Source organism: Oncorhynchus masou, chromosome 28 (genome assembly GCF_036934945.1).
Source record: "Oncorhynchus masou masou isolate Uvic2021 chromosome 28, UVic_Omas_1.1, whole genome shotgun sequence".
NCBI lineage: Eukaryota > Metazoa > Chordata > Actinopteri > Salmoniformes > Salmonidae > Oncorhynchus > Oncorhynchus masou.
Window position 1 is genome coordinate 45,652,184 of NC_088239.1, and position 17,091 is coordinate 45,669,274.

Below are 17,091 nucleotides of genomic sequence, written 5' to 3' on the forward strand. Positions count from 1 at the left end.
ACGTCAGGAGCCGTTCCTAGGGGGGGGATTCTGTCAGGATTTGGCCAGGGTTGTTCCGGGTTTTGGTCACTAGATGCCCCCATTGTGCTTTTTGACCTTATGTTTTTTCCCTTATTCCCCATTATTATTTGCACCTGTGCCTCGTTTCCCCTGATAGTATTTAAACCCTTAGTTTCCCTCAGTTCTGTGCTCTGCGTTTGTATGTTAGCACCCAGCCCTAGTGTTCTGTGTATTCTTGTCGTTTCCGGTGGATGCTCTTGTGGAATTCTGTTTTTGTTTTTGAGTATCTCTTGAGGCCTTTTTGTGCTATACCTACCACCTTTTGGATTTGCCATTTTGTATTGAAGGACTTCTTCTTTTTTACTTTATTAAATACACCGTCTTAAGTACTGCTGTGTCTGCCTCATCTTCTGGGTTCTGCTGACTATTCGTGGCTCAGTTGGTTAAGTGACTGTTTCTCACTCCGGAGACCCAGGTTCGTAACCGGGTCCTGACAGCCTGTTTGATGGTTTGTCTGAGGGTATAGCGGGATTTCTTATAAGCGTCCCTAGCCTTTAGCTCGGTGCGGATGTTGCCTGCTTCTGGTTGGGATATGTACAGTACATGCTGTCACTGAGGGGACGACATCATCGATGCACTTATTGATGAAGCTGGTCAATGGCATTGAGTGACCCTGATTCTGTTCACAGAAGCAAATACTTTTGATGTGAAGTTGGATGCTGTATTTAACAACTAATATTTTTAGATCTCAGTCTCTATTTTACGAAATTTACTCCGGATTGAGAAGGCCTTTGTTTTTTTCTACACCTTTCTGGAGTTGTAACCTTTCTGGAGACAGACGCCGAGTCAGGAGCGTCTTTCTGCGTGCAAGGCCTGCTATGCGAGCGCAGGTGCGCACTGAAGGCTAGGAGCTGTGTCAAATAACTTGATTTCTATTGATGGGTACACGGTTTTTAGAGCTGATCGGATGAGTAAAGGAGGAGGGGTTGCAATTTATGTTAAATCTGAGTTTAACACCGCTAAAATTCTCTCGATTACCAAAGCCAAACATTTGTACCATTACCAAACCCACATCATTGTAGTCGGTTGCTATAGACCACCCTCAGCTTCGGGAGATGCACTAAACTCTCTTTCTGATGTCATGCACAAGTTAAATGACTCTGAATTCGTTCTTTTAGGAGATTTGAACTGGGACATGTTTACATTTGTATCGGACTCTTTTAAAAAATTGCGGGACTCTGAATCTCGCTCAATTAATTAATGCGCCGATAAGACCGAATCCCAGAGCACCTAACAAATCAACTCTATTGGACATTATTCAAACGAATATCCCTCACAAATACACATTGACTGGGATATTCTGTAATGATGTCAGTGATCACTGTCCAATTGCTTGTGTTAGAAATACAAAAATGACCAAAGCCAAACCCCGTTATATTTTTAAAATACATTTTGACAGTTTGATGAGCAAGCGTTCTTACATGATCTGTACCATCATATTGACATAGTAAGTCTGATTCCCGATGTTGACACTGCCTGGGACTATTTTTCATGAAATGTGTGTCCATTTGTGATAACAACGCCCCTGTGAAGACATTTAGAATCAGTGGAAGAGTCAATCCCTGGTTTTCAGACAATTTGTTAATTAGAAAGAGAAATATATCTTGGGCTCAAGCTAGACATACAAATGCTCCTGTTGACTGGGCTTCTTTCAAAGCGCTAAGAAACAAATGCACAGGTTTGATCAGAAAGTCCAAATCAGATTACTATTTAAATTCAGTCACAGAGAACCTAAACAACCCTACCAAGTTCTGGAAACTAATCAGATCAGTGTCAGGTTCTAATGTCTCCTCTGGCCTTCCTGACCATTTAATGATGGATTCTAATGAAGTGAAAGATAAAGCTGATATTGTAGGGTTTTTTAACAAGCACTTCATATCTGCTGGTTCAGTTTTTAATAATGGTGGGGCCCAGACCTCTAATGTAAGCTCTGTTACAGTCAACTATAATATAGGCCCTTATGTGAACCATTTTAACTTTGAGCCTGTTTCTTATACTAATGTCTATAAATCACTAAAGGCAGTAGACACTAAAAGGTCTGCAGGTCCAGACGACCTGGACCCCTACCTCTTAGAGATAGCAGCTGGTATTATTACTGAACCTGTGGCTCACATTTTCAACTTGAGTCTCTTGACCAATTCCATACCCAGCATTTGGAAATCCCTCAGATGCTAATAACTATCGTCCTATCTCCAAACTCCCTATCCTGGTCAAACTCTATGAATCACTAGTCAACTCACAATTTAAAAACTTCTTAATTAAAAAGAACATACTGAGCAGGGTTCAGTCTGGCTTTCGATCATTAATGCACTTACAAAAAGCAACATTGTGCTGCTCTGTTTGTGGATTTATTAAAGGCCTTTGATTCAGTTGACCATGAATTGTTTCTAGCTAGACTCAGAAACATTGGTCTCAGTGGAGGGGCAGTAAATTGGTTTAGGAATTATCTTTTTGACAGAACACAATGTGCATATACTGACAATCACAAGTCTAGCTTTCTTGAAATTAATATAGGTGTGCCCCAGGGTTCCGTTTTAGCTCCAGTGTTGTTCTCAATTTCTATTAATGATTTGGGAAATTGGATGCAATTGGCAAAGATACATCTATATGCAGATGATACAGTCATATATTCACGTGCTAATTCTCTGGTTCAGGCTGTTGAAGAGCTCCAGACTACTTTTCAGTCGCTGCGGGCCTCCTTTAATGGTCTCAAACTGGTCTTGAATGTACAAAAAATGACCTTTACCAGAGCTAGAACTCTGCCAGAGAAGGTTAGCATTGTCACATCTGGTGTCTTATCTATTGAAAAAGTGTCATCCTAAAAATACCTAGATATTTGGTTGGATGACAAGTTGTTGTTTAAAGTTCATGTGGATAATAACAAAGCTTAAACTGAAATTGTGTTTTTATTTTCGTAATAAGACTTTCTTCCTGCTTATAGCTAGAAAGAATCTTGTTCAGGCCACTTTTCTCTCTGTAATTGATTATGGTGACTCGTATGTGCATGCAGCCTCCTCTGTCTTACAGAGACTGGACTCTGTTATCATGCATCCTTGTGCTTTATTACAAATGCCAAGTCACTCACCCACCATTGCACCATGCACCAAATGGTAGGTTGGACCTCACTTTATATGCGCAGAAAGATATGTTTGTTTTTGTTCATCTACAAAGCCCTTTTGGGTAAACTCCCTCTTTACCTCTGTAGTCTGGTCTCCTTCACCACCAGCAATTACTATACCCGGTCTTCTAGGTGGTTGCTACTTAAAGTCCCCAGGACATTCACAGTATTAGGCAAGACTGCATTTTCTTCTTAGGCACCAGAGGCATGGAATAGTCTACAATCCATGCTTCATCTAGATATGCTAGAGCCACTGAATTAATTTAAAATATTGATGGGAGACTCTGTTACAGAGGAGTGTAAATGTATTTTTTTAGGATGGATCATGTTGTATTGTATTTTTGTATGTTTAATTATGAAATATATTGATTGATGCTGCCTTCTCGGCCAGGTCTCCCTTGAAAAAAAGACTGGGTCTCAATGGGCTTTTCCTGGTTATATAAAGGTTCAATAAAAATAAAATAAATATTCCAGTCTGTGTTAGAAAAACAATCCTGTAGCATTGCATCCGTGTCATCTGACCACTTCCATCTCTGTGTGTGGAGCTCTTTTGCCTGCATTAAAGTCTCCGGGCCACTAGGAGCACCGCTTCTGGATGAGCATTTTGTTGTTTGCTTATGGCCTTATACAGCTCGTTGAGTGCGGTCTTAATGCCAGCGTCAGTTTGTGGTGGTAAATAGATGGCTACGAAAAATATAGATCAAAGCTCTCTCTGGTAGATAGTGTGGTCTACAGCTTATCATGAGGTACTCTACCTCAGGCGAGCAATACCTCGAGACTACCTTCATATTAGATATTGCGCACCAGCTGTTATTGACAAATAGACACCCCCACCCCTTGTTTTACCGGACGTAGCTGCCTATGCACGGAAAACCCAGCCAACTGTATATTATCCGTATCGTCATTCACCCATGACTTGGTGAAACATAGGATATTACAGTTTTTAATGTCCTGTTGGTAGGATAGTCTCGAGCGGAGCTCATCCAGTTTATTTTCCATTGATTGAATGTTTGCTAATAGAACAGATGGTCGAGACGGGTTACCCACGAGTTCTCACCAGGGGTAACCCCTGTATTTCCTTATTTTCTTCATGCAAATGACGGGGATTTGGGCCTTGTCTGGGAGCAACATTATATCCTTTGCGTCCGACTCATTAAATACTTTTTTTTATCCAGTTCGAGGTGAGTTCTGATCCAGTTCAAGGTGAGGTCTGTGCTGATATTCAGAAGCTCTTTTCGGTCATAAAAGACGGTAGCATCAACATTATGTACAAAACAAGTTACAAACCATGCTAAAAAAATGCATAAAATAGCGCAATTCGTTAGGAGCCTTAAAACATCATGTTAGGTGTCTGAGAAACAGACGCAAAACACCAGTCTCAACGTCAACATTGAAGAGGTGACTCCGGGATGCTGGCCTTTTAGGCATAATTGCAAAGAAAAAGCCATATCTCAGACTGGCCAATAAAAATTAAAGATTAAGATGGGCAAAAGAACACAGACACTGGACAGAGGAAGATTGGAAAAAAGATCACAAAGAAGAACATTCGTGAGATGCAAAAAAAATGAAAAGATTCTGGAGGAGTGCTTGACACCATCTGTCAAGCATGGTGGAGGCATTGTGATTGTCTGGGGGTGTTTTGGTGGTGGTAAAGTGGGAGTTAAGTACAGGGTAAAAGGAGTCTTGAAGAAGGAAGGCTATCACTCCATGACATACCCTGTGGACAGCGCTTAATTGGAGCCAATTTCCACCTACAACAGGACAGTGACCCAAAGCACAACTCCAAACTATGCAAGAACTATTTAGGGAAGAAGCAGTCAGCTGGTATTCTGTCTACCGTCAATGCCAGGGCGGACTGCAGAGGTCTTGAAAAAGAAGGGTCAACACTGCAAATATTGACTCTTTGCATCAACTTCATGCATTTGTCAATAAAAGCCTTTGACACTTATGAAATGCTTGTAATTATACTTCATTATTCCATAGTAACATCTGACAAAAATATATAACGACACTGAGGCAGAAAACTTTGTGGAAATTAATATTTGTGTCATTGTCAAATTTTTTGGCCACGACTGTATAATGGAGTGGCCAGCACAGTCACCTGATCTCAACCCTATTGAGCTGTTGTGGGTGCAGCTTGACCGTATGGTATGTAAGAAGCACTCATCAAGCCAATCCAACTTGTGCGATGTACTTCAGGAAGCATGGGGTGAAATTTCTTCAGATTACCTCAACAAATTGACAACTAGAATGCCAAAGTTCTGCAAGGCTGTAATTGCTGCAAATGTAGGATTCTTTGACGAAAGCAAAGTTTGAAGGACACAATTAGTATTTCAATTACAAATCATTATTTATAACCTTGTCAATGTCTTGACTATATTTCCTATTCATTTTGCAACTCATTTCATGTATGTTTTCATGGAAAACAAGGACATTTCTAAGTGACCCAAAACTTTTGAACGGTGCTGTATTTGCTAGCTATATTCTAAAGACTTGATATTGACATTTGAACACTTTTTGTCAAACTACTTCGTTCCACTGCCTGTATATTGATTCATTGGTGACTGGAAAAGTTGGCAAGAAAGATGCTCCTCTCAAGTTCACAGGAAATGGGCAAGCTAGCTAAAAGTAAAAATCAAATAAAACTTGATCAAGCTTATTGATATGTAAAAACGGTTTACAAAATGGTGGCACATTAAAGGTAGTTGTGTTCTCAACGACTTAAACCAGCACTGAATTTCGAGCAGTGAGTTTAATGTCTTCCCCCTCTGCCCTTTCCCTCATGTTGAAGCACATCCCTAACACTCAGACAGAAAGGAGTTTATTCACAAGGTCAGATCAACCCACGCGATATTCTATATCATGCAGAATTGTAGCTAAGCATGTAACGTGGGAAGCTCATTCAATAATACAGACGTGGGTGATTTCTGTCCCAGGGGATTGAACTGTGTGCAAGTTTTTTAGTTCAATTTCAAACACAATTAGTTGAATGAGGTGTTAGTGAAACGCTGGAACAAAAATGTATGTATCGATATTAAGATTTCTCTGTGTGTCTTTGACATTTTAAAGAGGAAGCGTCCTATGTTGAAATGTAGAAAAAATGACATACAAATGTAATAAATTAATATAATGCAATTCTGAAGAATAGAGTAATGACTTACATCGCTAAATTATATTACACAGCTTTTCAATACATACCATAATAACTGAATGTAGCCTATTAATAGCTGAATATAGAGAGAAGCATGCTAACCTATAGGCCAGGGGTGTTAAACTCATTCCATGGTGGGCCTAGTGTCTGCTGGTTTTTGGTTTCTCCTTTCAATTACAACCAGGTGAGGGAATTTCTTCCTAATCAGTGACCTTAATTCCTCAATCAAGTACAAGGAAGGAGCGAAAACCTGCAGACACTCTGCCCTCTGTGGTTGTGTTTGACGTGTGCTCTAAAAGTCTCCCAGACATTTATAAAAAATAATGTGTTCATCTCCCTATTCCCAGGTGAGTCTGCTGTGCCATGTAATTCTAGAGCAGCACATCAAAAAACCTGCCACTTGTTGTCAGATGTCAGCAGACAGTTCCCAGAGGAAGGATGCAACTCTCAAGGCTTTAAATAGTACAATTTGGGGGATGACCACAACATGCAATACAGTTTTGTATAAACTACTTGTTAAGTTACAAAATAGCTCTTTCTTAGTCTGTTGTTCTTCTAACTTTTTCTTCTCATATAAACCCAACATGCAACAATTTCAAAGAGTTACAGATCATAACAAGGAAATCAATTTTAATTAATTCATTAGGCCCTAATCTATGGATTTCACATGACTGAGAATACAGATATGCATCTGTTGGTCACAGATACCTTAAAAAAAGGTGTGAGCATGGATCAGAAAACCAGTCAGTATCTGGTGTGACCACCATTTGCCTCATGCAGAGCAACACATTTTGCATAGAGTTGATCAGGCTGTTGATTGTGGCCTGTGGAATGTTGTCCCACTCGTCTTCAATGCCTGTGCAAAGTTGCTGGATATTGGCGGGAACTGGAACACGCTGTCGTACACGTCGATCCAGAGCATCCCAAACATTTTCAATGGGTAACATGTCTGGTGAGTATACAGGCCATGCAAGAACTGGGACATTTTCAGCTTTCCATGAATTGTGTACAGATCCTTGCAACATGGGGCCGTGCATTATCATGCTGAAACATGAGGTGATCGCGGCGGATGAATGGTACGACAGTGGACCTCAGAATCTCGTCATAGTATCTCTGTGCATTCAAATTGCCATCGATAAAATGCAGTTGTGTTAATTATCCGTAGCTTATGCCTGCCCATACCATAACCCCACCGCCACCACCGCACACTCTGTTCACAACGTTGACATCAGCAAAACGTTTGCCCACACGACTGCATACACGCTGTTTGCCATCTGCTCCGTACAGTTGAAACCAGGATGAATCATCCATCCATGAAGAGCAGACATCTCCAGCCTGCCAGTGGTCATTGAAGGTGAACATTGCCCACTGAAGTCAGTTATGATGCGGAACTGCCATTAGGTCAAGACCCTGGTGAGGACGACGATCACGCAGATGAGCATGCCTGAGACAGTTTTTGACAGTTTGTGTGGAAATTCTTCGGTTGTGCAAACCCATTGCTTCATAATCTGTCCAGGTGGCTGGTCTCAGATGATCCCGCAGGTGAAGAAGATGGATGTGGAGGTCCTGGGCTGGCATGTTTACACGTGGTCTGCGGTTGTTAGGCTGGCTGGACGTACTGGAAAACACTCTAAAACTATGTTGGAGGCGGCTTATTGTAGAGAAATTAACATTAAATTCTCTGGCAACAGCTCTGGCGGACATTCCTGCAGTCAGCATGCTCCCTCAAAACATGAGACATCTGTGTCTTTGTGTTGTGTGACAAAACTGAACATTGTTCCATTTTAGTGCATTTAACTATATTTCTCAAATAAACGTGAGTTGATACAATTCCAAGTCTGGAAGATTAAAACCACCCCCAGACATAGGAAAATGTACAACTTTCCTTTTTGTTCTATTAGTTTACCTGCCCATATAAAGTCTGTTATGACCAAATATATTTGTTGTTTGTTGTCACTTATTAGTATCAGTATTTCATATTGTTTCTGGTACACTTAAAGCATTGCTGTAGATCATGAGTCTTTTTCCTATTGCCCTTACTTCATTTTTTTCAATTTAAATTTTTTGTCTTGAGAGTATTCTGAAAATATTTTTAGCAAGGGGGGCATTGAGTTTTCAATACAATTATGGTCAGGTACAGTGCCTTCAGAAAGTATTCATACCCCTTGAATTATTCCACATTTTGTTGTGTTACAGCCTGAATTCAATTCACATAATGTCCCTTAATGACAAAGTGAAAACATGTTTTTAGACATTTTTGCTAATTTAGTGACAATGCGATACAGAAATATAAAAGTATTCACAAACCCTGAGTCAATGCTTTGTATAAGCACCATGGATAGTGATTACAGCTGTGAGTATTTCTGGTTAAGTCTCTAAGAGCTTTCCACACCTGGATGTGCAACATTTGCCAATTATTCTTTTATAAATTCTTCAAGGTCTGTCACATTGGTTGTTGATCATTGCTCAACAACCATTTTCAGGTCTTGCCATAGATTTTCAAGTAGATTTAACTGTAACAGCCACTCAGGAACATTCACTGTCTTCTTGGTAACTCCAGTGTAGATTTGGCCTTGTGTTTTAGGTTATTGTCCTGCTGGAAGGTGAATTCATCTCCCAGTGTCTGGAAAGTGTCTGGAAAGCAGACTGAACCAAGTTTTCCTCTAGGATTTTCCTGTGTTTAGCTCTATTCCGTTTATCCTGAAAAAGTGGTAATGTGTTGTATTGGATTTGCCCCAAATATAACACTTTGTATTCAGGGCAAAAAGTATATTGCTTAGCCTTATTGTTTGCAGTATTATTTTATGTTGTTAATCCATCCTCAGATTTATCCTATGACCGCCATTAAACTCTGTAACTGTTTTAAAGTCACCATCATGGTAAAAAATCGCTGAGCGGTTTCCTTCCTCCCTGGCAACTGAATTAGGAAGGACGCCTGTATCTTTCTAGTGCCCTTGGAAAACCTCCCTGGTCTTTGTTGTTGAATTTGTGTTTGAAATTCACTGCTTTGAAATTCACTGCTCGACTGAACGAACTTACAGATAATTGTTTGTGTGGGGTTGAAACCATGTTAAAATCATGTTAAACACTATTATTGCACACAGCGTTAGTCCATGCAACTTCTTATGTGACTTGTTAAGCACATTTTTGCTCCTGGACTCATTTAGGCTTGCCATAACAAAGGGGTTGAATACTTATTGACTCAAGACATTTCAGCTTTTCATTTACAATTGTAAATATTTCTTCAAACACAATTCCACTTTTGACATTATGGGGTATTGTGTGTAGGCCAGTGACACAGCATCTCAATTTAATACATTTTAAATTCAGGCTGTAACAGAACATGTGGAAAATTCAAGGGGTGTAAATAAAATAAAATACTATTTATTTATAAAGCCCTTTTTACATCCGTATATGTCACAAAGTGATATATACAGAAACCCAGCCTAAATATCCAAACAGCAAGCAATGCAGATGTAGAAGCACTGTGGCAAAGAAAAACTCCCTAGAAAGACAGGAACCTAGGAAGAAACCTAGAGAGGAACCAGGCTCTGATGGGTAGCCAGTCCTCTTCTGGCTGTGCCAAGTAGAGATTATAAGAGTACATGGCCATTAAGGTCAGATTGTTGTTCAAGATGTTCAAATGTTCATAGTTGACCAGCAGGGTCAAAAAATAATCACAGTGGTTGTATAGAGTGCAACAGGTCAGTACCTCAGGAGTAAATGTCAGTTGGCTTTTCATAGCCGAGCATACGTTCTGAAGGCTATGTATAATACACTACTCAAAAAAATAAAGGGAACACTTAAACAACACAATGTTACTCCAAGTTAATCACACTTCTGTGAAATCAAACTGTCCACTTAGGAAGCAACACTGATTGACAATACATTTCACATGCTGTTGTGCAAATGGAATAGACAACAGGTGGAAATTATAGGCAATTAGCAAGACACCCCCAATAAAGGAGTGGTTGTGCAGGTGGTGACCACAGACCACTTCTCATTTCCTATGCTTCCTGGCTGATGTTTTGGTAACTTTTGAATGCTGGCGGTACTTTCACGCTAGTGGTAGCATGAGACGGAGTCTACAACCCACACAAGTGGCTCAGGTAGTGCAGCTCATCCAGGATGGCACATCAATGCGAGCTGTGGCAAGAAGGTTTGCTGTGTCTGTCAGCGTAGTGTCCAGAGCATGGAGGCGCTACCAGGAGACAGGCCAGTACATCAGGAGACGTGGAGGAGGCCGTAGGAGGGCAACAACCCAGCAGCAGGACCGCCTTTGTGCAAGGAAGAGCAGGAGGAGCACTGCCAGAGCCCTGCAAAATGACCTCCAGCAGGCCACAAATGTGCATGTGTCTGCTCAAACGGTCAGAAACAGACTCCATGAGGGTGATATGAGGGCCCGACGTCGACAGGTGGGAGTTGTGCTTACAGCCCAACACCGTGCAGGGTGTTTGGCATTGGCCAGAGAACACCAAGATTGGCAAATTCACCTCTGGCGTCCTGTGCTCTTCACAGATGAAAGCAGGTTCACACTGAGCACGTGACAGACGTGACAGAGTCTGGAGACGCCGTGGAGACCGTTCTGCTGCCTGCAACATCCTCCAGCATGACCGGTTTGGCGGTGGGTCAGTCATGGTGTGGGGTGGGGTGGCATTTCTTTGGGGGGCCGCACAGCCCTCCATGTGCTCGCCAGAGGTAGCCTGACTCCCATTAGGTACCGAGATGAGATCCTCAGACCCCTTTTGAGACCATATGCTGGTGCGGTTGGCCCTGGGTTCCTCCTAATGCAAGACAATGCTAGACCTCATGTGGCTGGAGTGTGTCAGCAGTTCCTGCAAGAGGAAGGCATTGATGCTATGGACTGGCCCGCCCGTTCCCCAGACCTGAATCCAATTGAACACATCTGGGACATCATGTCTCACTCCATCCACCAACGCCACGTTGCACCACAGACTGTCCAGGAGTTGGCGGATGCTTTAGTCCAGGTCTGGGAGGAGATCCCTCAGGAGACCATCTGCCACCTCATCTGGAGCATTCCCAGGTGTTGTAGGGAGGTCATACAGGCACATGGAGGCCACACACACTACTGAGCCTCATTTTGACTTCTTTTAAGGACATTACATCAAAGTTGGATCAGCCTGTAGTGTGGTTTTCCACTTTAATTTTGAGTGTGACTCCAAATCCAGACCTCCATGGGTTGATACATTTGATTTCCATTGATAATTTTTGTGTGATTTTGTTGTCAGCACATTCAACTATGTAATGAAAAAAGTTTTCAATAAGAATATTTCATACATTCAGATCTAGGATATGTTATTTTAGTGTTCCCTTTATTTTTTTGAGAAGTGTATATTATCATGTGTATATGACAATTTAACAAACTTGAAACCATAAGGGAAGGGGAGGGCAGCCAGAAATAGAGGGGACAAATGGCCAGCTTTGTGGTTTGATTGTAGGTGAACACAACATTTTAAATACATACGGCCTTAAAACCTCTTAAATATAACTACATGTAATCTAAAAAAAATCTAAAAATCCCACCTTTGTGGAAAAAGTAGTTATAAATTGCTGAGGTGTAGTCACTTTGAGGATACAAGCTCATGTACAGTACAAATATCAGAATATTTTATGACGTATTTCCTATTCAACAAAACTGCACGAAAAAAGCTTGAAATGACCTATTTGCTTCCTAAATATAGTATAATCAAATCATAAAACCACTAACTATGATATTTCACCATCCTTTGAACTGTAAAATACATATTTGTATGTTTAGTCATAGAGAAAATGTGTATATATTTTCTAAAGTTCTCTCGATCAAAAAATCTTCCCCCACCGCTGAGAACGTCACACGGTGCTCTAGCTTGTCTCCCTGATTAGAAACTTGCCTTTCATCACATCTTCTCCATCTATGACAAACAGGAAGTGTTTATTGTTTAAAATCTATTAATGATTTTTATTTTTGGCTATAAATCAATCTCTGTGAAGTAGTGTTTCAGCCAGGAGATGACGGACAGTCATTTTAAGGCTATTTTACATGGGAACCAGAATATCTGTTCGGGACCTTGCAGTTATGTATCCTCAAATGTTATGTCATCTAAAGAAATCTCACATTAGCTGGTAGAACTGACGAAATGAATGAATCATGAAGGTCTTATAACTTATTTCATTCAGGCCCTTTTATCAAATGTCTCTTTATATGCATATATCCTAGGGGCTATGTAGCTTCTTATCTGTCAAGTTTGGAGTTTGTTAAAGTTGAGTAGCTTTGGTCGTGTTAGTATACAGTAACGTTAAACAGCAACTGCCCTTATAAACCAACTTCTCATTTCAAAAACAGACTATGTGGCATCGATATTGTCACGCCTTCTTCCGAAGTCGGTTCCTCTCCTTGTTCGGGTGGTGTTCGGCGGTCGACGTCACCGGTCTTCTTGTCATCGCCGATCCATTTTTCATTTTTCCATTTGTTTCGTCTTGTTTTCCCACACACCTGGTTTTCATTCCCTCATTACGTGTTGTGTATTTAACCCTCTGTTTCCCCCCATGTCTTTGTGTGGTATTGTTTGTTGTAAGTGCTTGTGCACATGTTGACTGGTGCGCGTCGGGTTTTGTACCCAAGTTGTTATATTCTTGATGCCGTTGGTTTTGGAATTAAACTGCTCCGGCTATTACCTAGTTCTGCTCTCCTGCGTCTGACTTCCCTGCCACCAATTACGCACCCCTTACAGATATGAGTCAGAAACATTTATTCTACTTTCAAAATTGACTACAAAGTGTAAATAGGATAATTTTGGTCATAAATTCAGTTTCATCCAAAACTAAGTTTTGTGAGACTTGTGGTCATGACTGCATCACAACTTAAATGAAGGTTGGGTTAGTTTCAATCCTGCACACAGCTGGCAGCACACAAGTAATCATCAATTTGGAGTGCAGCTGCATTCGACCCGATCGCAATGCCTGTGGTAAATTTGAGGTGACTTTGGATATTCCTATGTTGCTAGTTAGAGACCATCAGTAAATTGCATAGGACAATATGTTATATCCTATAGCTCCAAATATCAATGACTTTTCATATACAAGCATTTAATGACAACTAAAAGGTGTGAAAATATTGTCTTGGTTACATTGTGTAATTTATTGACGGTCCTTAACTAGCCCCGGAGGGAGATAGGCTATCCAAAGTCAGGTCGCACACCAGCCGGCTGAAGCTAATTGGCAAAATAATTTGTCTAACTCTTCCCACCTGCGAAAACACATGAGACATCCACATCAAACCTCACTTTTGAAATCAATCATGGCCACTAGCATTTCTTGAGGAACCAAATCTAAAATGAGGCCAAATTAGGAAGTGCAGTCACCCTTTACAACTAACAAATGACATGTTGCACCTCTAACTTGATACTTTTCAGATGAGCTAAAAAGGATGACAGGTGAGAACAGCAGGACAGTGGAGCTCTTAGAACAGCAGCAACCAGGGGCAAATTGTAGGGAAGAGGATCATTTAGGTCACCCAGACACAGGCCCAAAACAAGTTAAGCAACCCCAGTATCCCCTTGACCGTTTTGGATTGCAAAACTAAAGAGACACACCAGACACAGAGACTGCAACAGAAGGGTAAATGATGGAGAGAGACACCAGACAAGACACAGAGACTGCAACGGAAGGGTAAATGATGGAGAGAGACACCAGACAAGACACAGAGACAGAAACAGCAGGGTAAATGATGGAGAGAGACACCAGACAAGACACAGAGACTGCAACAGAAGGGTAAATGATGGAGAGAGACACCAGACAAGGCACAGAGACAGAAACAGCAGGGTAAATGATGGAGAGAGACACCAGACAAGACACAGAGACAGCAACAGAAGGGTAAATGATGGAGAGAGACACCAGACAAGACACAGAGACAGCAACAGGAACATAGCTGATGGAGAGAGACACCAAAAGAACAGAACAGGCCATAACAGAAGAAGATTGACAATGGAGACAGCAACAAACAAAAACCGGAGACTGCAACAAACAAGACACAGACAACACAGGAGAAATTGACAGAAGAGGCCAGATGGAGAGAGAAAAGAGAGAGAAAAGAGGTGGGTTGAGCACACAGTAGACTGTATCTAGAGAGGGGGGGTCTGAATACTTTCCAAATGCAATGTAAATATGGTTTCTACTAACTCCTTGTGGATTTGAGTACCTCCATAAGAACCACATTCTCCTTCAATAATAATGAATGCTGACATGAGTTTTGACTTTTGAACCCTACACAAACCATTACTACATTTATGTTCATTAAATTCATAGTAGTTGTTCTTATATCATTAACACTTAGCTCTAATTATAAGCAAGTGAAAGCAAACGAGCTGTGGCGAGGTAGGCCTATACGTTCAGCACTTTTGAATGGACAGGGACAGAAATTCAGCAAAATGTTGAGGCCTTATCTTTACTCTTCTTTAAGGAGAGAGAGCGAGAGCGAGGGAGGGAGGTGTTTGGGCACTTGTGGGATCAGTTTGGCTCATTGGACAGGTCAGAGACTATGTTTGAAGTTGTTGAGTGTTTTTTTGGCAATACCCTGTAGATGTATGTGTTTAAGAGTAGAGAGTGTTCCAGATTAGAGAGACCCACAGTAGCAACTGTAATACAGAGTCCTGGCAGTGTCTTCTGTGGCAAGTGGGAAGGTGCAATATACCTGAAAAATATATAATCTATGAATGTTCTAATATCTCAATGTTCATCTCAAATTGCACCAAATTCATTATTTAAAAAATTGTCGGGGGGCCTTAATGGCTTTGGGCTAAGCTCCGGATTTCTTAAAATCCCAGAAACACCATTACCCGAATCAGAAGTTGATAGGTAGTGTGCGACTGCAGTTGCGTATCAGACTGTGTGTAATTGTGCTTTGGCCTTTTGTGAAGGAGTGTGTGGTGGTGTTTTGGCCTTTTGTGAAGGAGTGTGTGGTGGTGTTTTGGCCTTTTGTGAAGGAGTGTGTGGTGGTGTTTTGGCCTTTTGTGAAGGAGTGTGTGGTGGTGTTTTGGCCTTTTGTGAAGGAGTGTGTGGTGGTGTTTTGAGGTATATTGTTCCTTAAGGTAAATGCATCAGGGAGAGGAAGACTTAAGGGACACGTGTGGGGAAGTGCACTTCCTTTAGAAGGGGTTGGTGTAATCCTGTGACCTTGTTTGAATGTCAAGTCATTGATGACATGCCAATTTAAATGCATTCCTTCGTTCGGACCAGGCCTTTTGAAACTGGAACCTATATTTCCTGCTTGGCGGTACTGGAGCAGAAAGATAATGCTTTTTACCATTTCTCTCTGAAGTGCAGTTGCAGGAAATTAACAAATTTCTTCCAGCCAACTGTAGCTGCCTTCCTCTCAGTTCAGGCCTCGGTATTCTGGGTCCATATTCACTAAATCTTTGAGTAGGTGTTCTGATTTAGGATCAGTTTGGCCTTTTAGAGCATAATGAATATGTTTATATTGACAGTGGGGGACCTGTTCCTAGATCAGCACTCCTACTCTGAGAGGCTTTTTTAATATTGGCCCTGGTCTCTGTGAAGCTTCTCTTCTCCTCACAGAAAGCTCATCCAGAGACTGAAATATGACAGATTCCTTCACACTCACCATACACCAATGTTTGTTATTAGGTTCCGATTATGTCTAGAGGCATTAGGTGTGAAGTAGAGGTTTCATACTTTATTTTTAAGACTAGATTGTTTGATTTGAAATGTATGCAAACTAGGAACAAACTCTCGTAGGAGGGCCACACACTGCCCCCTGCTACGGAGAAGGCTACAGTCTTTACTGAAATAGGCTGTGTATTTGTAGTGGGATGGGGGCGGGTGGGGGTTAGGGAGGGGGGTGGGGTGGGTAAGGGGTTACGGTAGATTGGGTCTCTCTGCACAACCTGTGAGAGCCAGGTATCTGCTGTGTGAACTGGTTTAGGGTGAGAGGGGGACAGGGTGGATCACTGTAGAATAATCTGCTTAGATCTACCCTTCAAAACCACCTGTCCTCTAAAACCGTAATTAGCACATGACCTAACCCAGATTGACCAATTACAATCAACATAGTGGGATTGTAAACAATATACAGCATTCCTGAGAAAGGTTTATTTTCTCCATACAGCGCTTGTTCTTTAATGCAGGTTGTGTAAAAACGGTGCAGTACAGAACAGTAGGTGTGTGTGTGTTTATGTGTGTGTGTGTATATGTGCTTAAGAATGGAAACCAGGTGCTTTTGTGCTCTTCCAACAACACTAAGTGTACAGTATATGGGTCGTTCCACAAAAAGAGTGACTTTGCATCCCCGATATTTTAAACTCAGAAAAAAAAGAAACGTCCCTTTTTCTGGACTCTGTCTTTCAAAGGTCATTCATAAAAATAATAATAATAATAATAATAACTTCACAGATCTTCATTGTAAAGGGTTTAAACACTGTTTCCCAGATTACAGACGGTAGGCAATTAAGGTCACTGTTATGAAAACGTAGGACACTAAAGAGGCCTTTCTACTGACTCTGAAAAACACCAAAAGAAAGATGCCCAGGGTCCCTGCTCATCTTCGTGAACATGCCTTAAGCATGTTGCAAGGAGGCATGATGACTGCAGATGTGGCCAAGGCAAAAAATTGCAACGTCCGTACTGTGAGATGCCTAAGACAGTGTACGGGGAGACAGGACGGACAGCTGATCGTCCTCGCAGTGGCAGATCACATGTGACAACACCTGCACAGGATCGGTACATCCGAACATCACACCTGCGGGAC